The 27,035-nt window shown below is 44.9% G+C and overlaps 1 protein-coding gene across 4 annotated transcripts in view; it reads right to left on the minus strand.

The window, feature by feature from the left end:
* The window catches only part of LOC111872105, a 214,133-nt gene that overhangs the window by 91,091 nt on the left and 96,007 nt on the right, over positions 1–27,035 (minus strand). The gene's annotated exons all lie outside the window — the stretch shown is intronic.

Raw genomic sequence — 27,035 nt, forward strand, 5'->3', positions numbered from 1 at the left:
CCCTAAGCACAAAACATGCCATGGCTTATGTTTGCACAAACGTGTAAGCATCAGTGGGCTGCAGAAAGTATCACTGGAGGGAGGCTCATATCTGTACTGATAGTTAAGGTTTAATGTCACATGTTATAAAGCCTGAAATGTAGACCTAACGACGGAACGCCAGTTGAAACTTCAGCGGTTCCATCTCTACGGTTTCCACAGATAACCATACCACTCACAATCTTCCACATTCGGTCCTAGAATCCTTCATGGACGATTTGAAATCGCGATTAAATTGCGTATTCACTCTACGAAACTGGAAAATTATAGAACGACACTTTGACATAACATTCTAGGGTTTCTTCGGCAAATTTAGACACTGAAATAACGACTGAAACACTGCCGTTTCCTACTCTCATCTGTGGTCCTGTCGTAAGGGAATGGGATTGGATTCTTAAAGGGTTCTGTCGATTATGTATAACACTCAGAATTACTGGGTTTCTGGACTTCGCCCATCGTCCGGTATTCTAGAAACTAGAAAACACAACATTTCGGAAACTGAATCTGTTTCCGTCCTCATGTCAGGGGAGAAGACACCTACTCTGTTGGGTCCCTTAGAGAGAGTGACAGGATAGATCTTTCTAACGGACCCAACGGAATTAGGTGTCTTCCACTCCTCACCTGAGGACGGAAACAAATCCTGTTTCCGAAACGTTGTTTTCTAGTTTCTAGAATACCGGACGACGGACAAAGTCCAAAAACCCAACAATTCGGAAAGGGATTACTTTTGATTTTCATGGAAACTGCCCCTACTGGATCCGCAAGCAACATGATATACATAGCTCATACTAGCAACCCGACTCGGCCAGTAAGGCTTCTGACTTGTGTACCGGAGATGCCCAACAGCCCTGACTGAGGATTTTAGTGGCTTTCAGAGATCAGGCCTGATGAATACCGAACTGTGCCTTAAAATTGCAACGATAGTTTCCCGTCGCCTCATTTACAGTTCATCACTCGATTATCCGACGCTATGTAGCTAGATTGCCGCGCGGTCTGAGGCACGAACCCTCTACCCTCGGTCGAACACTGGGATCCTAGGTTCGAATCCCACTCAAGGCATGGATGTTTGCCCGCCTCTGTTCTGTGATTCTGTGCAGGTAGCGGTCTTGTGACGGGCTGATCCCCCGTCCAAGGAGTCCTACTGACAGTCTAAGAAACTGACGTGAAACGAAGTGTTTCACAGATGACCTATGTTGCAATTGGGAGCAACAGAAACAGACAGACAGAGAGACAGACAGACAGGTAGATAGACATAGATAGTGCTTGACTGTGCATAAGCGTCATTTCGTCAAATACACCACAATCAAATAATTAAGCAAATGAGATGTCTTTCCATTTTTGTCAAAGCACAATATAATAATCCGTAAATATTACTTAAAAGAGGATTCTTCTTGTGCATTCAATGAAAACAGAAGGAAAAGCAAAGAGGAATGAACGAATTAAATACTTCAAACAACACATAGTGAACAAATGAAAATGGGAAACAGTGAAAAATAGAAAGATGAAGGAACAAAATAAAACGGAAAGTAAAAAGTAAGGCAAAGGAAAATCGAGCCAAGAAGTCCCACCCATTAACTGCCGCGTATTCGCATCACGTGCTTCTGAGGCCAATCGAAAACAAACAGATGTCCTCTATTGACTTGCTGCAGGGAGACAATTTAGTGCGACAGGAACGCATAAAACTTTAAACTGTACTATCGGTGAGCTGGTGTTTGTTCATTGGCCAATTCTAAATTGATTCTGCCTTATGACACCGCGTATCTTGCGGGTGAGCTTGCTTACGGTCTGAAGAGTGTTCTTCCGGAATGCTGATACCACCTACCAGACTACACGGTACCTTATTCTAGAAGACGGCAGACTTGGAAACCTCAAGTTTTATACTATGTAGGGCCTCGTCTCACAGCGGTGGTTACCACGAGTATTATATTGTGGGATATAACGCGCTGTAGTCCGCTGAAACTCAGCCGATGTTTCGGATGAACATAACGCCTCCATCATCAGGGTCGAAGAATAAGCCAAGCAAGAAAATTCTGCTTGTCACCAGCTTTCATGCTGGTTTCTTGCTCTGATTACTTTTTGGTCTTGAAGATGGAGGCGATGTGTTCTTCCGAAACGTCGCTTGACTTTCAACGGACTGCACGTTGTTATATACCAGAAGCTAATAAATCTTTAGGTGTTGACTACTTTCTGGGAAGTGACTCGGTGTAATCCGGCAGATAAGCCCCAATGTTTCGGTGAAATCTGTTCCTTCGTTTGAAATTGGATGCAAAACGCTGGTACAGCTCTACCAAACTACAGGGCGTCACATCCCACAAAACAAAGACTCTCCGCCCTTCATCCTTCCGTTACTCGAGCAGGCTACTGGTCATAGTTACACAGAATTTCCGTGGTGTTCTTCAGTAACTTCAGGCGTATGCTGGGGTCGTATTTTAAAGATCATAACCGCTTATTTGCAATAGAGTAACTGCTCACTGATCGTGCTTAATTGCCCCGTCTCATTCAATTCGATACAGAGGGCGGTAGCACTTCATATGAATTTCGATTACGTGAATGTGAAATAGTGCGATGTAAGTAATACTGTCACGTGACTATAGAGGGGGTTTTGGATTGGAAGGCTATAGGCAATTACAGCGCTATCGCTATTCTACACACTTTCCAGTTCACAGCTACACAAATCCTAGGGTTCTTAGTCTTCAATAGTCGTATCGTGGGAACGGATTTATCACAGTCTCACTGTAACATCAAATCGCACATAAAGTCTTCTTTTACCAGCCTAATTCCTTTCTTGCCAATATTCTGCACCTGCCAACTCAATTCCGGCAGACTGGCGTCTTGAAGGTACACTCGACCTTACGCTGCTCAAACGAACTTTTCTGTATAACAACTTTTCACGGACCATGCAGAAAACACAGCCTCGCTATTGTTGGGAAGGCGTGATTACAACAACGCTGCATAGCAACGGAAGTTACTCGATTGTTGCTTTTGTATTCGTTGCCGAGGCAATGTGTTTAACGAGTCCTTGATTAGCAATGATCGTCTATTCTGACTTCACTATTCCGGCTTTCGGGCGTCATGTCACAATACTAAAAAAGTCTCACTTCATACGCAAATTTTAAATAATGTGAATCCCCCTCCAAAAATTGGCAAGAATAACTTGTCCCTAGGAGACAACTTGCTTGATTTGTGCGAGGTCTTCATGAAAGCATCCTCTATAAAAAAACACGACCGCACTGTAATCTCTGCAGCTGAAACAGCATCTTTTAAGAAACAAAGAACCAATAAAGGATATTATATTGACAGAGTCTTAATACATCAAGAAGTTGCTTGTGCGTAGGCAGTTGAGTCACTGTTGCTCGCTCATAATGCAGCTCCTGTAGCAGCTACCTTAGTTATTGATTAAAGAGTTTCTGTTGCCATGGCGACCAGATCCATACAGAAGCAAACATATCGTCACCTGCTGCAGCCCGCAGAGAAGGATGGAGGAAAAGGTGAACCTGAGTGGCTTGGAAAGCAAATTCGTTCTAAAAAATATGCCTACTTAAAGCCCTTCACATTTCGTAACATTCACAATTTTTGTTCGTTTTAGTATCAAGGAGGGGTCGGGATAGCGACTGACTACAGGCTGGAGACTGGAGTTCGAGTTCCGGTGGGGTCAAGAATTTTCTCTTTTCCGCGTCGTCCAGACCGTTCTGGGGCCCACCCAACCTCCTGTCCAATGCGTACTGGGGGCTCTTTCCCCGTGGGTAAAGTGGCCGGGGCGTGAAGCTGACCACTCACCTCCAGCTAGTGCCGAGGCCAAGAAAACGTGGATCTATACATCCACTCCCCCATACGCCTTCATGACGCAGTGCTTAATTAGTGAAGCACAGGGACAGCTCAACCTTTCTTGTAGCATCAAGGTCTGAGATAAAGGAACATGGGAAGGCGATGTGTCCGTCCGCTTCCTTCAGCTCCTGAACAGCTCTCAAGCGAGTTTCAGTACAGAAAGTCAATACGCTGACAGTCAGTTCAATTTCATTTTGGTAAATACGTCATCAGAATTCTAACAGTGGCTCGTTGAATTAAATGAGATTCCCGGGGGTTAAGCGGCCGGAACTTGAATCTGACCACTCACCTACATATAACGCTGTTAAGAATGCTTCCATGGTCTAGTGCTTAATTAAAGGTAAAGTTGTCCCTGTGCTCAACGAATTAAGCACTATGTCATAAAGGCGTAGGGGGAGTTGATGTATAGATCCACATTTTCTTGTCCTCGGCACTAGCTGGAGGTGAGTGCTCAGTTTCACGCCCCGGCCATTTTACCCCCGGGAAAGTGCCCCCGGTACCCACTGCATAGGATACTGGGTAGACCCCATCTATTCATACGGTCAACTTTACCTTCAATTTATAAAGCTAAAGAGCAGTATGTACTCCGCCCGAGTACCATTTGCCTCTACTGCTTCTCACTGGTGAAAAAATTTCACAGCACTTGTCAAGACGCTATCCAACATGCGAAACGTTGAGTGACATCTCAAACTCGACTCTCGGCAGCGGTTCAGCATACTGCTGTGACGTTCAGCAACTGGTTGAGTTGACCCGAGGTCACTGCGTGGTATGTATACTAGATCGCGCAACAGAAGTCGTGTTGCAATTCATGTTGATACCTGCGAAGTGATGGATAAGCATTCCACATGCAGCGATTGCAGTAACGAGCGGCGTGGTAACTATATTGAACATTCGAAAGATTTGTATTTTACGCACATAGTGTACGTCTGTGTTTCATATGAGTCTATCTATCTATGGTTCTACATCCCTTTGTCTGGCCATGGTCGCTTTCAGTTTCTTAATCATATAGACAGTCGGTAGGACTTCTTCGACGGGGGATCAGCCTGTCGCAAGGCAGTTATCTACATAGACAACATTAACATAGAATAAGCGGCCTCCGTAATCTAGGGGTAACGTTCCCACCTCATGACTCAAGGTACGCGGGTTCAAAACCCCGGCGGAGGTCGTGGAATTTTTAAGGGCGGAAAAAATTCAGGGAACAAGTCCTCCGGGAGGGACTTTAAGCCGTGGGTCCCGTGTCGTAGATTTACGGCACGTAAAAGAACCTCATGTCTCTAGGAGACCTCTGAGCAAAATTAGGCCAAGTTTCCCGCCCAATTAGTTTCCAATTCCTCCGGTAGATGGGGGAAGTATCAGGTACCACTGCCAGAGGAGGGGGGACCTCTCTGACAGAAAGGGACTAAAGTATTAGATACCACTGCCAAGTAGAGGGTAGAAACCTTGCTGGCAGAAAGGGACTAGGAACCCCTGCCAGAGGAGGGACGACCTCGCTGACAGAAAGGGACTATTAGTTACCACTGACAGTAAGAGGTTGGAACCTCGCTGGCAGAAAGGGGCTGATAGTAAGCACCAGTACCGGTACGGTATGGAGACAGTAGAAATTAAAGGGGGACCAGTAACCGGTCTAAGTGCATGGGGAAACCCAGCCCCTCAATACAGAATACGAATACGGAACATAGAATAAACGCACACAGACGTCCAGGTGGGATTCGAACCCACGAGCCCAGTGTTTGAGCGGGCGAAGGATCGCACGGCCACTGTGATCGGGATGAGTATATCCATAAACAGTATTAACTGGCTGGCATTTGCAACGCAGAAACTGAATATGTTAATACACTCTAGATGAAACAGTTCCCACGCCTTGTTTTATCAAATTACAGGCCTACAACTCGCAATTAACCGCAAGATGGCACAATTCTGGGGACCGTCTCAAGTCACTGCTTCTAACCCTTCCAAACCACCCTCTTCAGAAGGGCGAGCGGAGAAGCAGCACCGGTTGCTCTTTCCACTCTCCAAACATGAAGCGTCCGTGTCGTCTCTTCCGCTATTCTTCCCTATCTCCCTGTTTTAGGCTTCAAAGTGATAATGAAGCTCGTAAAATTGAATGGTGCGACATCTTCCCCGCTCGGTTCACGGCTAACCACGTAATTCTGTGTTGTGGGTGTGGGGGAGAGCGCCGAATTGCCTGAACCCAGCTCACATCATCACAATCAATGTCTGAATGTCTGTTTTAATATTATAGCCCCGCATTTCTCGTTCCAGACAATATAATGCTCAGAAATTGAAAATCAATTTTTGGATGTGAATGTATATAAGACACACAAGTATACCTTTCTTCCTTTTTTGCAATGTCTCCCCCGGGTGCCTGGCAATGAATTATGAAGTGAGCAGACATTGATTTCAAATTCCGAACGAGGAAGAGGGAGAAACAGGCGAGATGACAGTAGGGGCTGAATTGATCCAATCCCGGGAAACTCTGAGAGTTGGACCAATGAGACGCTGCTCTCGAAAATGCCATGCGCAATACAAGATGCGCAAAACTAAGCAACAAGTCAACCCCCATTAGCGTACAGTACGGTACAAATGTCAAGAAACATTCTCAAAATGTTACGAAAAAGTAATGCAGGGTCAAGTTATGAAAGTAACGTTTGTCTGCTTAAGCACCACGCCCTTGAATATTCGGCCCTGACCTCTAGGAAATCATCAGGTCAAGATATTAGACCAACTCTGGAACACGGTTAGCTTCTGGCGAAAGTAACTAATTAGAAAACGTAATATACGTCAGTAAAATTAGGAGCAAGGGCGGCAATGCTTCCTAATAATATAGAGCCTTTACATGTTTCGGCCAATGACGGTCACAATCGCAAATACGAAAGTTCATACGAAATGCTTCACGTGCAGTAAGGTTGAACACGCTGCTGGCAACAATATTTGGACCAAGAGAGATGAAGTGACAGGAGGTTGGAGAAAACTACATAATGAGGAGCTTCATAACTTGTACTCTTCTCCAAGTATAATTACAATGATCAAGTCAAGGAGGATGGGGTAGGCAGGGCCTGTAGCACGAATGGAGGTCGAAAAGTAATGTATATAGGGTATTGGTGAGAAAGCCAGAAGGCTGTGAAACCACCAGGAAGACGAAGACATAGATGATAGAATAATATTAAAATGGATCTTAGAGATAGGATGGGGTGATACGGACTGGACTGATATGGCTCAGGATACGCACCAGTGGAGGGCTTTTGTGAACACGGTTATGAACCTTCGCTTTCCATAAAATGCTGGGAAGTTCTTAAATAGCTGCATAGCTGGCGGCTTACAAGGAGGATTCAGCTACATGGAGTTAGTTAATTAGCGTCGTAAGTTTCAAACACTAACGTCATGCAGCTGGCGTTCTTGACAAGCGGCCAGTTGTGAAGCTACTCAAGAATTTCCCAACATTTTATGGAACCCGAAGGTTCATTACCGTGTTCACAAGAGCCCTCCACTGGTCCCTATCAGGGTTAGTACACTAGAATTCAAAATACGTTTTGCTGAAGATAACGGAATGTTTCAGTTGATTAAAATCTTGCTGCGAGTCCCTGTGATGTGTTCCTTCACAGTAGAGAGCCTGCAAATATAAGTAACTTAGTTCTATATCTGTTCTTATATTCATATGCACAAAGTATTGTGACTCCGTGTAGTCCGTTAGATGTTCGCCGACGTTCTTGATGAACGTATTAATTTCATCTTCAGGGTCGAAGAATAAGAAAAGCATGTAACTAGCAAGAACCAAGCGAAACGTCAGCGAATTAGTACCGGACTACACGGCGTCATATCCCAGAAGACAATACCGCTGCGAAAACTTCATATCCAATAAGCTCTACGTTTACTTATTTCAGGGCTTGGATTTGTAACTGTTAGGCGCTACATTCGGTGAAAGCGAATCAGATGGAGGTCTCAGTTCCGTCGTCTGAGTCAAGTCGTATCGCTGATACCGGCGATCCGCCCGCAGAAGCACGCGTGGGAGAGCGGCACCTGTCCGTCCGCTCTTGCGAACATTTCCTCATCTTGCGGACGAGAGTGAATAATCAGTTGGGAAGGTTATGGAAGGGAGTGGTGGTGGCCGGTTTTAAAACACTCTTCCGGCATGTCTGGAGGGAGATGAAAACAAATATCTTCGTTAAGGCAGCAAGAGCCCCGAGCGAGGTTCGAACCGGTCATCTCTCAAATATAAAGTCAGAATGTTACCGACTGAGCGAAATGGAAGGGTGCCTGACTCGCAGAGTCGATGTGGGCGTCTACACCAGCGTTACTACTGAAACTGTAGCATAGAATCTACTGAGAGTGCAATTTATATTGTCACGTGACTGTTGATCCGTGACTAATACGAGTAATAACAAGTCCTGGACTGGATGACTGGATTTATTGACACTTATACATTTACACGGTTCAGAACTACAGGCAATTATAGCGCTATAGCTATTCTACACACTATCAGTTCACAACTGCACACGCACTAGGGTTCTCAGTCTTCACTACTCGTATCCTGGCAACGGATTTATCAGTCTCACTGTCACTTCAAATCATATATGAAGTTTTCTTGGCACCTTCTGATTCCTTTCTTAGCATTCCTCCGGCTGTCAGTTCTGAGAAGAGACTCGACTATTGTTTATACTCCGCTGTATCCGTCCACTACTACTGCTCCTGTCCTGATGAACACTTCTTATAACCACTTTGCACGAACCTCACGTAAAACAGCCTCTATTGTTGACGAAGCCTGTTTATCGCGCTGTTGCCTAGCAATCGATGTCCTACTGTTGCAAGCTCGTGTGTTGCAGGAATGTGTTTGGCGACCCGTTGCCTAGCAGTGGGTATATATGTTACAATATGCTCGTGAAAGAATACTTCCTATACGAACTTCGTCAAAAACACAACTTGAAAAGTTATGAAAAGATGGCTAAATTTACGTTATAAAAACCCGGAACTTGAAATAGTAGCAATGCCTATATACCCCTTGCTAGCAACGACTCAGCACACACATTCCCGTGGGAGTCAACGAGCGCAACAAAAAGACGTCTATTATTAGGCAACAGATCAGTAAACACACCTAAAACGATAGAAGACGGCGTTTTCTGTGGGGTCCACCACGAGGCTGTATAACGGGAAGTTCCAAGGGATCAGTTAGTTTTCAGAATTTGAGAGAGTTCAGTTAGAGAAGAGTCCAATTCAGTTAGTTCCTGTCGAGAACTGGGTCGAGTCCTCTAGATGGATTGAGAGAAATGGCAAGAAATAAATTAGACTGTGTAAAGAAGACTTCAAGTGTGACATGAAGTGACAGTGAGATTCTTATAAACCTGTTGCCAGGATACGACTAGTGAGAAACCTAGTGCGTGTGCAACAGTGAACTGTAAAGTGCGTAGATCAGTGGTAGCGCTGTATTAGCTTCAGTCCCCAGTTGTGTGTCTAAGGTGTCAATAAATCCGAACATCCAATCCATAACCCGTCTTATAACACGCCCATTCCCCCCCTTGGCACTACAGCCCCAGTGGGCCTAGGCCTACCTCAATGAACTTCTCCGTTCACTTCGGTTTTTCTAGATCTTACACATTCGGTAGGACTCCTTGGGCGGGTGATCAGCTCGNTACCTGTAGACAAACACAGAAAAACGCACACAAACATCCATGCCCTGAGTGGGATTCGAACCCACGATCCCGGCTTCCGAGCGAGCGAAGACAGTGCATGCCTTAGACCGCTCGGCTACCGTGACCGGCTATAACACGCACCCCCCATACACGAGACAATATTGACAGGTGCCGATATGGGGCTTCAATTCGACAAATAGAGACCTGCAATACCGACTTTATCTCTTCCATTGCCGTTTGTTTTTGTCCTCTTCTGTTCCTATTCGTAACTACTTCTAATTCTTGCCTGATAACATACCTATGTAAAGACAGATTAGTAAAAAGTTGTTCCTGTACTTAGATAATTAAGCACTGCGCCATGAAGATGTATGGGGGAGTGGATGTATATATCAATATTTTCTTGACCTCGGCACTAGTTGGAGGTGAGTGGTCGGCTTCACGCTCAGGCCACTTTACTCCCCGGAGATACAGTCCCCGGTACCCAACGAATAGGAGTTTGGCTGGGCCCCAGAGCCGGTCTGGACGATGTGGAGAAAGGAAAATACTTGACCTTGCCGGCACTCGAACTGCGACCCTTTGATCGCCCAGCCCGTAGCCAGTCGCTATACCGACTGAGCTATCCCGGCCCTGGATATCTTACGATCGGTAAATAAAAGACGCTGCTGCAGGATTGGACCAAAATAAACAGAGATATTTACATATATCTATGACTGTTTTGAACAGAAGGCAGCTTTTCTGAGAGCAGAGTGGCAACTGTAATTTACTTGACATCTGCTACATGAGAACTCTGCACTGTGCCCACAGCAGGTTTCTGGTCATTTAAGCTGCGTTTAACGACGCTTTCGGGATGTCAGCATCGAATGGTACGACGCTCGATCAGTGAATGACAATTCGGAAAGAAAGTGGAAGGAGGGGGTCACGATTTATATCAATGTATCCCACCATTCGCTAGGACAGACTCAGGAAAACCATGAAAAATAAATCAGTCAAGATAGCCTGTGTCACGGCCGAGGTTCGAACCAGGCAACTCCCGAGCACAATTTGCATACCTCTGTTTACATGAGAGTGCCCCGAATTTGGTACACGACATTTCGCAACAAGTTATCAATATGCTGAGGTGACAACAACAAACCCACCTCGTCTTGCAAACATGGCGAAGTTCAGAGAAGAACTTATACGCCCACTTTCCTATTGCACAGATTTATAGTCATACAAACATAGTATTATTATTATTGTCGTATGTATGGGTGATTTATATGACGGGGTTTGGATTGGTAACTGATCACTCCTTTACAATCATTCGTAATCGCATACAGAGCTATCTCTAATCTACCCACTTCACATATCACTCAGTCTTCACTTGTCGTATCCTGGCAACGAATTTCTAACAGTCTCACTGTAACTACAGCATACATAAAGTCTTGTCACAAGCTAAATCTTCTCTTCACAGACTGGCTTTCATCTGACGACTGAACTTAATTGAACTATGACCGACTTCCAACTGAACTGACAATTATTGTTGGCTTCTCCTTATGTAGTCTCAGGTCTCACAACATAGAAAACACATCCGTTGCCTAGCGATGGATATTTGCGAGCCACATAGAAAACACCTCTTGTGACACCGGTTGTTAATATGGGTCTGTCACATTGTTATTATTATTTAGTTGATAATTATTATGGTTTTGTGTATTCCTCTTCATCTTTTGTTCTGTTTGCTTACTTCTTCTGCATTTGCGTGCTTCCTACTCCAGTGCTTGCCTGTAATTTGTCTGTTAACTGTTGTCAAGCACTCGGCAGACGGGCTGCTTTCACATTACGCATCATAATTATATTGCATCCTTGTATACGCACATATTTTGCTTCCTCACCTCTACACTATTTCCTGACTTTATCATCATCACCATGATTACTCAGATGTTATAAATTGCCTTTTTTGCACTTTATGTTTCTTTCTTTCTTTCTTCCGTTCGTGCTCACCTTGTCACTGGCCCTTGGGCTGCTGAGTTAGCACACAAATAGTTAAGAATTGGACTGAATTATTATTGGGGGTACGCGGTAGAGTAGTTGGTTGAGGCACTAAGCGGGTTCGATTCCCGATGAGGTCCCTGGATTTTTCAGTTGACCTTATCCTTCCAGCCGCACTATGGCCCTGGGGTCGACTCAGCCTCTAACAGAAATGAGTACCAGGGATATTCCTTGGGAGCAAAGGGAGGCTGGTGCTTAGAGCTGACATCCTCACCGCCATCTGTGAGCCGATTGTGGAGAAAATGTGGGAGTCTCGACCTCTCACAACACTATGGGCCTCCATGGCCTGTTACAGGGATTGCTTTACGTTTTTTTTAACTGAACTATGAATATTATTGTCCCCTCTTCCAAAACATATCCCGCCCGAACACTGATTTCGTCTCAGTTTAATTTGCCGAATACAACCTCAAACCCTCACACCGTCACAACGTTTGTAGCTGTGAACTTAGAAATACATTTCATACAATATTCCAAAGAGTGTATGTCTGCGAGCTATATCCAAACCAAATTCCACATTCCTGTCACCAGTGATTCCGTAGTCACCGCCATCAAAACGAAAGAAAAAGCCGCACATTCGCCATATTGTTATTCTGTATTCTCCGAAACATTACCCGAAAAAGAGCTGCATATTTGCCTCGATCTATTTACTGGCACACATCATTCCAGGTACCTAAAATACGTGAAGCTACTGCCACTACCAATTCGCATGTTCGCGTGTCCGCGTGTCCGCCATGTTGTTATTAAACATACTAACTCTAGGAAAATCTAGAAGTGTGACTTGGGACAGCTTCCAATGGCATAATGTTCACACCGAGTTTCGTGAAAACTGATCAGCTGGTTCAAAGTTGAATGTGCGAACATGGACATGCAGACGTCAATGCGAATTTTATAAGCTTATTCCGAGAGCGGAGTAAAATCAGGTTTTATCTCGATGCCATTGTTCAGTCCAGTTCCCAGAATTCACTACTTATTTATGAATCCATTTGCTATTGGACGGTCAAAGCATGGCACTTGTTTTGTATATATTTCCTGTTACCGTAGCAACGGCTAGTAACAGGCCAACTGGGCACATCCATTTTCTTTATCCATCAAAATTAAAAGAGTGAAAAGAGAGAGATATATAAAAATAAAGAACAAAAACACAAAACGCAGACAGAAAGAAACAGGCGTTACCATGGTAACACTGAATTTCCTAACACGAGAGCTAGCGTGCAAAACTGGCATACAATATTCAGGCACCAAGCTGTACAGCGTTCATGGTTTCAAGAACTAAACTGATTTTAGAACGTTCCTAAATCTTTTGTTCCTGCACTAATAACAATTTGTCTCTTACAGCTGTCACTCATGTCGGCTACTTTACCGATTAAGGTGGTATCTGCGTGACTTGCGCCCATAATAATAACAATAATAATAATTCAATTCAATTCGTGTTTATTTACGTGCAAACTTAACAGCACAGTAGCCAATTACAAAGTTGGCACGAGTAAAGAGAAATACACAAAAATAATTAACGCACAAAATACAAAATATGACAGTTAACCTTATCCCTTTAACAGGCCGTGGACGCCCATAGGGTTGCGAGACGTCGAGGCTCCAATACTTTCTAGATAATCGGCTCGCAGATGACCGTGAGGTTGTCAGCCTTACTCGCCGTCCGCCCTTTACCCCAAGGAAGATTCCTGGTACTCATTTCTCTTAGAAGCTGAGTCGAACCCAGGGTCATAGTGCACCTGGAAGCATAAGGTCAACTGAAAAATCCAGGGACCTCATCGGGAATCGAACCAGTGACCTTGTGGCTTGTAGCAGAGTGCCTGAACAAACTACGCTGCCGGTGCCCCTTGTGCCTATAATTCAAACAAATTTATTTTACACATCACTGCACATTGTTAAGTGTTCTTTACGCACACTAACTCCGCTTAACGACAAATGTCATCCTTCTGATAGACACACGTGTTTTATGTATATCCCTGAAGATGAAATCAATATGCTTCTCCGAAACATTAGTACCCTCCTACCGTCCTAACCCAGAAGAATTGCCAAACAGGCTGGTCTAGCGGTTGCGCTCTAGACTTGCAGTCGGCAGGCACCAAGCTTGCTCTCAACCGCATACTGGCTATCCTGGCGGAGGGTTTGCGTGATTTTCCTCAGTCCTTCCAGACAAATGCTGCGACAGTATACCAATTAAGTTAATACCACTTCCATCCAAATCCTTTCCAATTTACCAGCCATCCTAGCACATCACGCTACATGCAACCGTGCCTCGGACTCACAGCTCAATGCGTAAATCGAGGAACCGCGAGTCGAATCTATTACAACGCGGGATGTACGGGTTGCTTTCCTGGAGCTAAAGGGGCAGACCCCGTCTGTAAATGATTTAGCTCCTAGCATGCTATATTATATTCTTTTATTGCAAAATCGATCAAGGGACATTCAATAACATAGTATTAGAAATATTTAAACTATTAAAAATATTAAAAGGAGTTAATTGATTCCATGGGGATCCGGGATAGCTCAGTCCTTATAGCGAGCGTCTACAGGCTGGACGACCGAAGGGTTGGAGTTCGAGTCCCGGTAGGGTCAAGAATTTTCTCTTCTGGACGTCGTCCAGACCGGCTCTGGGGTTCACCCAACCTCCTATCCAATGGGTACCGGGGGCTCTTTCCCCGGAGGCAAAGCGGACAGGGCGTGAAGCTAACCACTCACCTCCAGGTAGTGTCGAGGTCAAGAGAATGTGGATCTATAGATTCAGCCCCCCATACGTCTTGAAGTCGTAATGTTTAATTAGTTAGGCACAGGGAAAACTTTAATTTTGCATAATTAATACCGTACTATTCGAATACAAAACGCCCTTGAATTTGAGACGCATCCAATTTTCGAATGTGGGTTTCAGTGGGGGGGGGGAATAGGTAGGTGCACGTTCCTCGAATTTAAGCTGCATCAGAATTTTTCGACAAGAAAACAAGTTTAAAATGTGCGTCCTGTATTCGAAGTAATATGAAACTTTACCATGGATCGTTATGCTTTACGATTTGAGCCACCGCACTATGTACATTATTTTCATGCATTCATCAATGGCACTACAGCCCTTTGTTGGGCCCTGGCCTCTTCTTCAGTTTCGTAATCTCTTTTTTGAAACAGACGGTAGGACTCCTTAGACGAGTGACCAGCCCGTCGCAAGGCCGCTACCTACACACAGGACAACACAAACATCCATGCTTTGAGTGGAATTCGAACCCACGATCCCAGCGTTCGAGCGAGCGAACACAGTTTATACCTTAGACCACGTGGCCACCGTGATCGGTCCCACACTATTTAGAGATTTTATGAACAATCAGATTAGAGTTTCGAGCTCTAAGTCCAAGAATTCGAAGCGAAAATCTAAAGGCGCGTCCACATTACTCGCTATGCTCTCGAGTAATGTGGACGATATGACAAGTCACGAGACAAGGAAATTTTAAATTTTAAATTTAAAAACTATAGCCAATAAATTAAAATACGACTACAGCCTATACACACTACGAGTAAATATACGGATCCTTACGCGCCGAAGCCTGGCGAGCAACTGAAGTAGTGTGGACGAAGATTTACGACCACAAGTAAAAGCAAGACGAGTCTCCCGACGAGCAGAAGCACGAGCACGATTTGAATGTCCGGAAGTCGGAAAGTCGGGAAATCGTAGTCCGAAGGTCAAGGTACGAAGGCCACAGCAACCCCACAAATGCCTGCGCTAGTGTGTGTGTGGCTTGATGCAAAGAACAGAAACTGCCTGAAGAAGATAATGCCATGAGATTACCATATTTACGCATGTATAGGCCGCAGCACAATTTTCAGACAGAAATTATAGAAAAAATAATTTTCTTGGAATATTATTTCAGGAGTAGAACACCCTGTATTACTAATTATGAATACATTTTTTTTAAATGAAGTGTGATTTCCAATATTTCGAATATAAGCCGCACCCCAGTTTTCCTCTTGAATTTCTGGCAAAAAATGTGCGGCCTACACATGCGTAAATACGGTATATGGTCATATGTGCCTGATGATCGCAAGGGGTCAAATTCGCTAATTTTCCTGAATTCTTCGACGAAAGCAGATGGCGACTGTCCGAACACAGACCTGGTAATAACCGCCGCGGTCCTGCCTTCATATATCGGCCTACAAGCTGTCTATACTGATTGAGGTTTGTCGTGACATTCCTCAGTCCCTCCAGGCAAATGCAGGGATAGTGCGTCAAACTGGGGAACGACGCCTTCCTTTCACATTCTTTCCAATTCATTATTCACTATCATCTACTGTCCGATGCTCTGTAATCTGAGCTAGAGGCGACGGCGTTTAATAAATTAAAAACAGAAAGCTATTCCTGTAACGTCAATTACAGTGGGCCGAGCTCTAAGCATGAAATGTCTTCGCTGGCACTAACGCTGGGATCGTGGGTTCGAATCCCACTCAAGGCATGGATGTTTGTGTGTGCGTTTATTCTATGTTGGTGTTGTCCCGTGTGTAAATAGCGGTCTTGCGACGGGCTGATCCCCCTTCCAAGGCGTCCTACCTACTGTTGGAGATAAAGGAACTGAAGCGAAACGAAGCGGTTCAGGTTCCTTATACTCCAAGTGGAAGCAACAGGAATAGGTGGATGCAGGATGAATGGATGGATGGATCCCTGTGACAGCGGAGGTCCATAGTGTTGTGAGACGTCGAGGCTCCCACTTTTTCTAGACAATCGGCTCGCAGAGCGCGTTGAGTTTGAGAGACTGATTTGCACTGGGTGCCGTGACCAACCCACGAACCGGTAGAGGGCTGTTTCTGCGGGTTGCTTTACGGCAATGTCAGCAGATGAATGGTGAGCCAGAAAGTATTTGGAAGTGCGTGTGGCTTAATCTAAGTCCTGCAGTGACATCTGCTTGCAGAGACTGAAAGGAATCACAGAAAACATCAGCAAGAACGGCCGGTGTTCCGATGGAGTTCGAACTTTGCCCCTCCCGAATACGAGCCAGAGCATTACCGGTATGCGACCGCATTTGGCGAAAGTTCTGTCAGTTGCAAGGGTGGGGTGAGACAGTCTCTTTGTACTGTAGCGACAAATGGGTCAACTGCACCAGCCCCTCATGACAGGTACGAGTAAGTATAGCAGCAGACGTACGTAGTGCAAGGAGTAAGCTTGGCCGACAGCCACTCAGTATATCAAAATCGTTAAGAGCTATCCTGAGTTTGAACTCGGGTTTACACCTCGAGAAACCGGTGACTGACAAAATTGGTTTAAAGCGGTAACTGCTCTGATTTGTGCTATGGAGGACAACATTTCCACTCTCGGGCAGAGCACCAACTTGACGGTGGAATTTTCGAAAATGTATTACACTGGGTAAACTGTACCAACGCCGGTCACGGTAGCCGAGCGGTCTAAGGCATGTACTGTCTTCGCTCGCTTGGAAACCGGGGATCGTGGGTTGGAATCCCACTCAAGGCATGGATGTTTAGTTTGTGTGTGTGCGTTTTTCTGTGTTTGTGTACAGGTACAGGCCTTGCGACGAGCTGATCACCCGCCTAAGGAGTCCTACCAAATGTGTAACATCTAGAAAAACCGAAGTGAACGGAGAAGTTCATTGAGGTAGGCCTAGGCTCACTGGGGCTGTAGTGGCAAGGAAAAAAAACTGTACCAACTTTGTTACTTGGACAATAAATACCATTATTAGAAACAGCATGCAATCTCTCATGCTTCTCAACAGTTTCTGAACTGTACGGTGAAATAGCTGTACCTCGGAAACCGTTCCGAATAGGACACATGTACTTTTTGCTTAGATTGACCGTTCCTCCTGGAACACTCTGTATAGTCTAGCTACTGCGAGCGTTGTTAAATAAACCATCAATAAATATAAATATGTTAAGCGTGAGCTGTGGGACATTTGGAGCGAAAGCGAAAACAGGATGTTGCGATTCCCTTGCAGGTGCACCAGCGAGTCGTTCCGGGTTCAGACCTCGGTAACTGGACGGATATGCGGAGCGAAGTGTCGGTTAGACACCTGTTCCCCCCTGCGTGACATGCACTGGAGCACCAACAAGCATGGCGGCAACGCGCTGGCGCCAGACGGCGTTGGCGACGCGTCACGACGCCGCAGTGTTTGGTTGCTACAGGCAACCAGGATGCTTTGTCTCTATTCCAGCGCATCAATATTAATCTGCGGACCGGACGTCGTTGCCTGCTGGCGGTATCAGAGGATGGTGGAGGGGGGGTCTGTCTCGTAGATAAGGAGCTCGGCTGGTCAATAGCGCCAGCATGGCTTCTGAACCGGCGCTGGATGCAGCAGGGAACGATATGGAATACTCTTATTTACATCTAATACTACATACTGAAGGAAAATTGAGAGAAATACAGTGAGACGGACATCAGCTACTCACAGACTTCAAGAAAGCCTATGATTCAGTTAGGAGGGAAATATTGCACAATATTCTGGTAGAGTTTGGAGTACCCAATAAACTATAGTAGTTAGGCTGACTGAAATGTGTTTAGACGATACGTACAGAGAAGTTCGTATTGGTAAATATTTCTCCGATAATTTTGCTATCCAGAATGGTCTAACAGAAGGAGATTCCTGAACGATACAGCTTTTTGCTTTAGAATATGCCATTAGGAAGGTCCAGGGAAGCCAGGTGGGACTGAATTAAATGAGACACATCAGCTGCTGATCTATGCTGATGATGTGAATCTACTGGGTGTGTGTATGTATACAGTAGAACTTGGTTATAACGTCATCAAAGGGACCTAAAAATAGTGTCGTTATAAACGAATGTCGTTGTAACCGAAATGGGCACTTCCACAGTAGCCTTATGTTAGTCACGTAAAAATCTACCAAAAACCGAGTTAAAATGTTGCATTTTTTAGTGAAATACGTAGTTAAGTACAGACTAACGTAACATTAACGTGGAATTGCCCAAATGTGTAATATCAAAGACATATTACAGCGCTTTTCACTGACAATACACACCGCACTAATACTGTATATTAAAGGTAGGCCTACTCACCAAATTACAGTAGATTACATCAATTGTTGTGCCTTACTGTACCTAGATACGAGTACAGTAATCAGTTATCTTCATCTGTTTCCTGTTACTTGCCCAATACACACTTTCTAAATTACGTTCAATGTCCATATCAGAGAAATTCAGGAATGAAAATGACGTTACATACGAGGTTGATGCATTTGTGCATGTCGTACTAAGCAAGGTATAAAAACAGTTGCTTTATGAGGAATTAGTTCGTACCATTGAATATTTGACGCAATAGACAAGGTGTCGCAGAAACCGATGTTGCTATAACCAAGTTTTACTGTATATCATAAAGTGAAACACAGAAACTTTAATTGACGTTGGTATGGAGGTTGGTCTAGAAGCAAACACAGAGAAAACTAAGAACACTTGGTCGTCGACTTGCGACCGACTTCCGTTCTGACTGATAGGTCGTAAGTCGATCTGGTCGTATGTCGGCCATATACAGTAAAACTTGGTTATAGCAACATCGGTTTCTGCGACACCTTGTCTATTGCGTCAAATATTCAATGGTACGAACTAATTCCTCATAAAGCAACTGTTTTTATACCTTGCTTAGTACGACATGCACAAATGCATCAACCTCGTATGTAACGTCATTTTCATTCCTGAATTTCTCTGATATGGACATTGAACGTAATTTAGAAAGTGTATATTGGGCAAGTAACAGGAAACAGATGAAGATAAATGATTACTGTACTCGTATCTAGGTACAGTAAGGCACAACAATTGATGTAATCTACTGTAATTTGGTGAGTAGGCCTACCTTTAATATACAGTATTAGTGCGGTGTGTATTGTCAGTGAAAAGCGCTGTAATATGTCTTTGATATTACACATTTGGGCAATTCCACGTTAATGTTACGTTAGTCTGTACTTAACTACGTATTTCACTAAAAAATGCAACATTTTAACTCGGTTTTTGGTAGATTTTTACGTGACTAACATAAGGCTACTGTGGAAGTGCCCATTTCGGTTACAACGACATTCGTTTATAACGACACTATTTTTAGGTCCCTTTGATGACGTTATAACCAAGTTCTACTGTATTTATTAACAGTATTTTCTAACCTTTCTAATCTTTTTATCGCCTTTATAATTTTTTTTAAAACTTATATTTTAATCATGTTTTATTTTTCATTTTTTTGTGGTCGTAAGTGAGGCCGGTCGTAAGTCGACGACCAAGTGTATATGTTGCTGTCTCGTCACCAGAATTCAACACATATTGACAGCCAACAGATGTTCTGAAAATGTGGCACAGTTCAGATATTTGGGAACAAGAATGACAGATCAGAACCTGATTCAGGGGGAAATTAAGAGGAGACTGTACTCGGGTAATGCTTGTTACTATTCAGTCCACAAACTTTTGTCTGCTCGTCTGCTGTCCAAAAACATAAAAATTCAAATACACAAAACTCTAATTTTTCTTTCGGTTCTGTATGGGTGTGAAACTTGGTCTCTGACATTAAGGGAGGAACGGGCGGTTAGTCGCTGGCTTCCCACCGCGGCGGCCCGGGTTCGANGTCAAGTGGGGTTTGTTGTTGACATAGTGGCGCTGGGGCAGGTTTTCTCCGAGTGCTTCAGTTTCCCCTCCCAATCTTCATTCCACCAAATTCTCCATCATCATAATAACCCGGGGCAGCCTACAATAGGCCAATTAGTGGCCGGCGTGCCGACTGGAACCAGTTGGACTCCACCCCCCCCCCTCACTACGCGAATTAAAAAGAAATAAGGGAGGAACACACGCTGAGGGTGTTTGAGAAGAAAGTGCTGCGGAGATATATTTACGGTACACACTTAGGCCTATCTAGCTGTGAGTACATGTTATTAGGTGCCGTAACAAGGCCAATGAAAGCGGCCACATGCCAAAGAAGTTGGGTAGAGAGCTGAAGCGCCGTCTGGTAAGAGCAGTTCTGTTTCCACGACCAATCAACGGTTCACTAAGACGCAAACAGCAAATGCTGGTGAAAATGGAGGCTCTCAGTTGCCGGCTCCAGTTCAATCAAGTCTTTTATGTTTAACGTCTTAACATTATGCAGCATGAAACTAATCTAAATATATAGGAGCGCGATATTTTGGTATGTAACACCGTGTAGTCCGGTAGAAGTTCACGGTCGTTTCGGAGGTATGTATTGTGACGTATATGCACATTGCTCGTCAACGGCTCGGTAAACACATTTCCGAAGTTACGCTCTCAGCATTATGACAGACATCGCTGCGTAACGGACCAATAAACACGCATTCCTGACAACAGAAGACGGCGTTTTCCGTGGTGCTCCTGCCGAGGAATTATAAGAGGGCATACTAAAGAGAACTGATGGGGTACAAAGGAGTACAAAGGAGGACGAGGGAGTACAACGGAGTAGTGGAGTTCAGCTCAGTTGGCAGTCAGAATAGTTCCCGTGGAGTGTCCAGTCGGAAGAATATGACAGTGTCAGATAGGGATTTGTGGACTGCCGTTACATAAAGACCCAATAAATTCGATCATCAAATCCAAAACTCGTCGTATTAGTCACGCAAAACCGCGGACGTGTGACAGTATTGTCTCCATTGAAGAGTAACCCAAACAAGATACCCGAAATAAGCAGGCGACAAGCAGGCCTAGAAGGCAGTACGTTCCTCCGAAACGTCAGTGGGCTTCTACAGCAAAACACAGAGATCCTCTTCAAGACATCACCATGAGAACTTCAATTTCTGTATCTAAATACTGTAGGAATTGAGATTCTCACACTGTTGGTTATGAAGAGTTCTATTTTCTGGGATATGACGCCGTCTAATCCGCTGAAAGTCAACCGACGTTTCGGAGGAACATGTCTCCAACTTCAGGGCTGAACAGTAAACTAAGAAAGAAACCAGCATGACACCGGCAACAAGTAGACTTACATCGTTTTGGATACAACGCCGTATAATGCAATAAAGTCAACCGACGTTTCAGAGTGACATGTCACCTCCATGTCCAAGACTGCCGTGCACGTCAAGTATGACGCGGGGGCCATGTTCCTCCTAAACGTCCGTTGGTTTCCACCGGGATACACGGCCTTAAATCCTAGAAAATTTCATTTCACGTTGATATCTAGTTCATACCTCACAGAGAGTATAGTGGGTCTCCGATATAAAGATCAACATGTTAATGTTGTTTACAGAAATATTTTTTTCTGAGTATTGTTCGAACCCACCCCATGTGGAGGAGGGTTATAATACCCCCACCGTAGACCTGGGTGGTGCAGAAGACGAGGAGATGGAACTCAATAACTGAGCCACGCTGTCACTGGAGGACATTATAGTATACAGAGACCTTAGTCCTCTAGGTTCGGGGTTGGACGCAAGGCTGATGACCTTGCTCTGCAAAAAATATGTTGTTGAGAAATCCAAAGAAATGGAAACCGGATCAAATCCGGCAAAATCTTCCGAGGAAGGCTATGTCTCCAGAAGGGCTGTTTTCTAACGATGATCCCCGTAATAACACTGTGTGGGAGAAGAGACATGCTGGAGCAATGCTTCTAAGGGTCTGATGAACAGTGACTCATTGTCACCTTCATTACTCATTTAATTGCATCGATTCTACTCAGTGGCCCCGCGTTCTAAGGCATGAACCGTCTTCGTCCGCTCGAACACTGGGATCATGAGTTCGAATCACACTCGAGGCATGATTATCTGTGAGTTTATTCTGTTTTCGTGTTAGGTAGCGGCCTTGCGACGGGATGATCCCCCGTCCTACCGACTGTGTATTTTTTTCCCCCTTGGCACTACAGCCCCAGTGGGCCTAGGCCTACTCCATGAACTTCTCCGTTCACTTCGGTTTTTCTAGATCTTACAAATTCGGTAGGACTCCTTGGGCGGGTGATCAGCTCGTCGCAAGGCCTCTACCTGTACACAAACACAGAAAAACGCATACACACGAACTAAACATCCATGCCCTCAGTGGGATTCGAACCCAGGATCCCGGTTTCCAAACGAGCGAAGACAGTACATGCCTTAGACCGCTCGGCTACCGTGACCGGCACAGACTGTGTATAGGATTAAGAAATTGAAAAGCGGCCAAGTTCCACAGGGGCTTCAGAGCCATAGATGGATGGGTGGATGTGTGGGTGGATGAATAGGCAGGCAGTCAGGGAGAAGTCTACTCATACTACTAATCAGTTTGCATATTTCAAAGTGCTTCAGAGTACCGACAACTCTAGGGCCGAAACAGCAGAGGATATGTTGGCTGCACGCACTTCCACGCACGAGTCGTACTTCAGACATGAACTGTAAAACGCCTAATATTTTTAAATTACGCAATTAAAATTTAGTGGTCACGCCTGAGGATGGCCGAATAGCTGAAACACGTAGAGTGGAATCCATCATTTAGTCATTAAATTTGCACAGTGTATCGGATGGTTTCTTACTGAACTGGATAGACGGAAGGTAAAACAGTAAGAATGGCATCTGCTACATTATTTGGGTTTATTTAGGCAGCTTCATACAGCTGTAACGGTACGCGATGTGCGGTTCGAGACAACGCACGCATAAAATAAACTTGAAAACGTGCGCTTACGAAACTGAAGATTGTGCAAGAGTGACTCACATCCCAAGCGTTACAATAAAACTAACAATTCCGGTTAGGCCGCGCCATCGCTCAAGCGGTTAGTCGTTGGCTTCCCACCGCGGCGGCCTGGGTTCGATCCCGGGTCTGGTCAAGTGGGATTTTTAGTGGACAAAGTGGCGCTGGGGCAGGTTTTCTCCGAGTACTTCGATTTCCCCTGCCAGTCTTCATTCCACCAATTGCTCCACAATCACCCTCACCTATCATCTGGAGCTGGTACAATAGGGACTTAGTCCCACCTCACTAGCAATAAAAAAAATCCGTTTGGTTACATGACACTCTCAGTATCGAGAGCAGAAATGTCTAGACTCAAAACTGTAAGGGAAAACCGACGTACTTGGAAGAAAATCCGAACCACTTAGACTTCGTCCACCACAAATCCTACATTACATGTCCTGGAGTCGACCCCGGGGCAGCCGCAGTGTGATTCTTGTCAATGTCCTTGTATTCCCAAAGATTAAGGATGTTGAGCCTGTTAAGAAATGTCATATATTGGAAGCAACACAGCCCCTTGATCGGCTCTGGGGCGCACCCCGCTACCCATCAAATGAACACTGGAGACTTTTACACAGGGGAAAAAGCGGGGGTTGAAAACTGACCACTCACCTCCCTCTAGTGCCGGGGTTTAAGAATGTGTGGATCTGTATCCTTGTTCCGTCATATATCTTTGTAGCGAGGCGCTTAATTAAGAATAGGGACAAATTTTCAGTATCGAGGATCAGTATTAACTGCTCTCTTTGATGGTAAGCATAAGTAACATCTCCTTTAACATTAAGCAGTACATTTTACCTACAGACACTGTCTGTTTCATATGACCGTGAGTCTAAAAATTTCGGGGGAAATCACACCGGCCCATTACATTAACCCAGTATCTCAGCAAGAATTCGAGGGCACACAGTAGCGTAGTTGGTTGGGGCACTACGCTACAAGCCGGAAAGTCGCGGTTTCAAGTCCCGATGATGTCATTGGATTTTTCAATTGACCTAATCCCTCCAGCCGCTCTATGGTCCTGGGGTCGACCCAGCCTCTAACAGAAATGAGTACCAGGAATATTCCTGTGGGTAAAGGACGGCCGGCGCGTAAGGCTGACAACCTTACCGCCATCTGTGAGCTGACTGTCTACAGTAGGGTGTGTCACAACCCTACGGGCCTCCACGGCCTGTTACATGAATAGCTTTACCTATAGCTTTATCTCAACAAGAATTCATACCGTGATCTCGCGCGCTGTGACACCGCGCTATCGTGTGGGCGTGGCATTCGTCAGGATGTCTTACCGAGATGAGTGAGCGTACAGCTTTATGGTTAGGTCGCTAAGTGATTCATCTTGTCCGTCTAGTTTCTTAATTAATAAGCAACATTTAAGACTGACATGTTTCGGCCACATATGGCCGTCTTCGGGGGCATCCAATAACTGGACAGCCGCGGTGATACATTTTACTCTATAATAGGATACCACCGAAATGGACATATGTGGCCGAAACATGTCGACGTTTGCACCGGAAGTTATTTCTCGGGTTTTATCTGATATAAACAGGGCATCAGCAACAGCAAGGTTATTAAATCGCGTTCAAGGTGTTCCACACACTGTTTACTGCTCGCCCTACAGAAGAATAAATTTTTAAATATTTAATGTTTGACTCAAACACTTTTAACTTTAATAATTAAAAAAAAAATACAAAACTATAAGCATATGTATTACGAGCTATGTAACAGTAGTTCCTTGGCATGTAGTTACTGCCTTCTGAAGATGGTCACAGCTGACCGAAACATGTAAGGGCAATATATAAATATATATTGGAAGGTGTTGTCAAATAATTTTATAATTGACTAGTGTGATGGACAAGAATGAATAAAATTATGCCTTGAACTCGGGGGGGGGGGGGGGGCTCGTTTGCCCCCCCCNCCCCGGAGCCTTTGCTTGTAGGTCGATACAAATGATTCAAAGAAACATAAAGCGTCCTTCTTCGACGCAGAAATGTCCTAATGCTGGAGATGGGGGCAGTATGTTCCTTAGATACGTTTGCATGCACCTACAAGGCCACACGGTGTCAAAGCCGTAGAAACCTCAGAGCTTGAAATGAGAGTAGGGCAGGTTCTCTTTCGGCTTCTCCCTTCTTCACAACGAAGATTACTCTCACTAGAATGTGATGATTACATAATAAATTATGATGTAAGATTTGAGGTTTTCACGGCGGTGACTATGAAGAATTCCGTCTTCTGGGATGTGGCGCCAACCCAGGGGACGGAATTCTTCTTGAATTCTGATATTCAGCCCAACTAACTACCTGCATGGAGATGGGCCCTTCTTGGGAAGCCGCCAGTTACGTAGCTACTCAAGAACTTCCCAACATTTCATGGAACCCGATGGTTCATTACCGTGTTTACAAGAACCCTCCACTGGTCCCTATCCTGAGCTAGATAAGTCCAGTCCATATCACCATCCTATCTCTCTAAGAACCATTTTAGTATTGTGACATGACGCCCGAAAGCCGGAATAGCAAAGTCAGAATAGACGTTCATTGCTAAGCAACGATTCGGTAAACATATCTCCTCGGCAACTAATAAGCAAGCAACAATCGTGTAACTTCCGTTGCTACGCAACGGTACTGTAAACACGCCTTCACAACAATAGAGAGGTTGTGTTCTCTGCGTGGTCCGAGCAATGTGATTATAAAGTATGTTTCGTTTGAGAAGTAGTGACCCCCGTGTGGAGGCGGGGTCGAATACCTCCACCGTGACCCTGCGAGTCGTAGGAGGCGNGTTATAAAGAAGGTTTCGTTTGAGAAGTAGTGAGTCAGAGGACTTTGACTAAGGAGAGAGTCGAGACCACCCCCGTGTGGAGGCGGGGTCGAATACCTCCACCGTGACCCTGCGAGTCGTAGGAGGCGACGAAAAGGAAAGTCTCATATCTGAGACCGTAAACTATGGTCGCTAGTCCCAAGGGACTCCGACCCGAGAAAGACCGCTCTGGCAAGGGCCATCAGCATATGTAAAAGACAGACCCGTCCTCTCGTCAGAGAGGGTGCCCCACAAAAACAAAACCGTAGCTGTCAAACGATAATAATTAATATCTGGTCATGAGCCCCATATGGGGCTCGACATCAAGACTTACTGACTGACTGACTGACTGTCAGTCGCAATGTGACTTTGACTTTGAGAAGTCGTAGTAGTGTCGAGTTTCTAGATGCTGGGGCATGAGCTTGGGAGCAGAGGAATTGAATTGAGTCGAGTATTCGTAATTGGCAGTTGCAGAATAACGGCAGGAAGGCAAGAAGACTTCATATGTAATCTGAAGTGACAGTGAGCCTGTTATAAATCCGTTGCCAGGATACGACTAGTGAAGACTGAGAACCCTAGTGCGTGTGTAACTGTGAACTGTGAAATGTGTAGAATTGCGATAGCGCTGTATTGCCTCTAGTCCCGAGTTGTGCGAATAAGGTGTCAGTAAATCCAGTCATCCAATCCAAGAGCCCGTCTTATAAGTCACGCGCAAACCCCAAACACGTGACAATATTATGCACCCAGCTATGTCTTGGTGTTTGTAGTGGACACTTTCCTTCTGGCTTTCCCACCAATATTCTATATGCACTATCCTTCTCCTCCCCCATTCGTGCTACATGCCCTGCCCGTCTCATCTTCTTTGGATGCTTTGTTAACTTGGGGTCTGGCGTTACTATGGACCACCCTACATCTGCTCCCTATCGGCGCCTCTCAAACACCCCTTCGGTAACTTTGCGGGCGGCAGGTAGCTCATGTGTTTCGATTTAAAGGAATCACGTGATACTCTAATTATATTCTAACCCCAAAATGACGTGCAGGAAACAGACTCCAGGTTTTCTTAGCAACATAGCTTCCGCTCCCAGAGGACTCAAACCACTCAGAGGCTACGTCCAATAC

Source organism: Cryptotermes secundus, unplaced genomic scaffold, assembly GCF_002891405.2.
Source record: "Cryptotermes secundus unplaced genomic scaffold, Csec_1.0 scaffold417, whole genome shotgun sequence".
NCBI lineage: Eukaryota > Metazoa > Arthropoda > Insecta > Blattodea > Kalotermitidae > Cryptotermes > Cryptotermes secundus.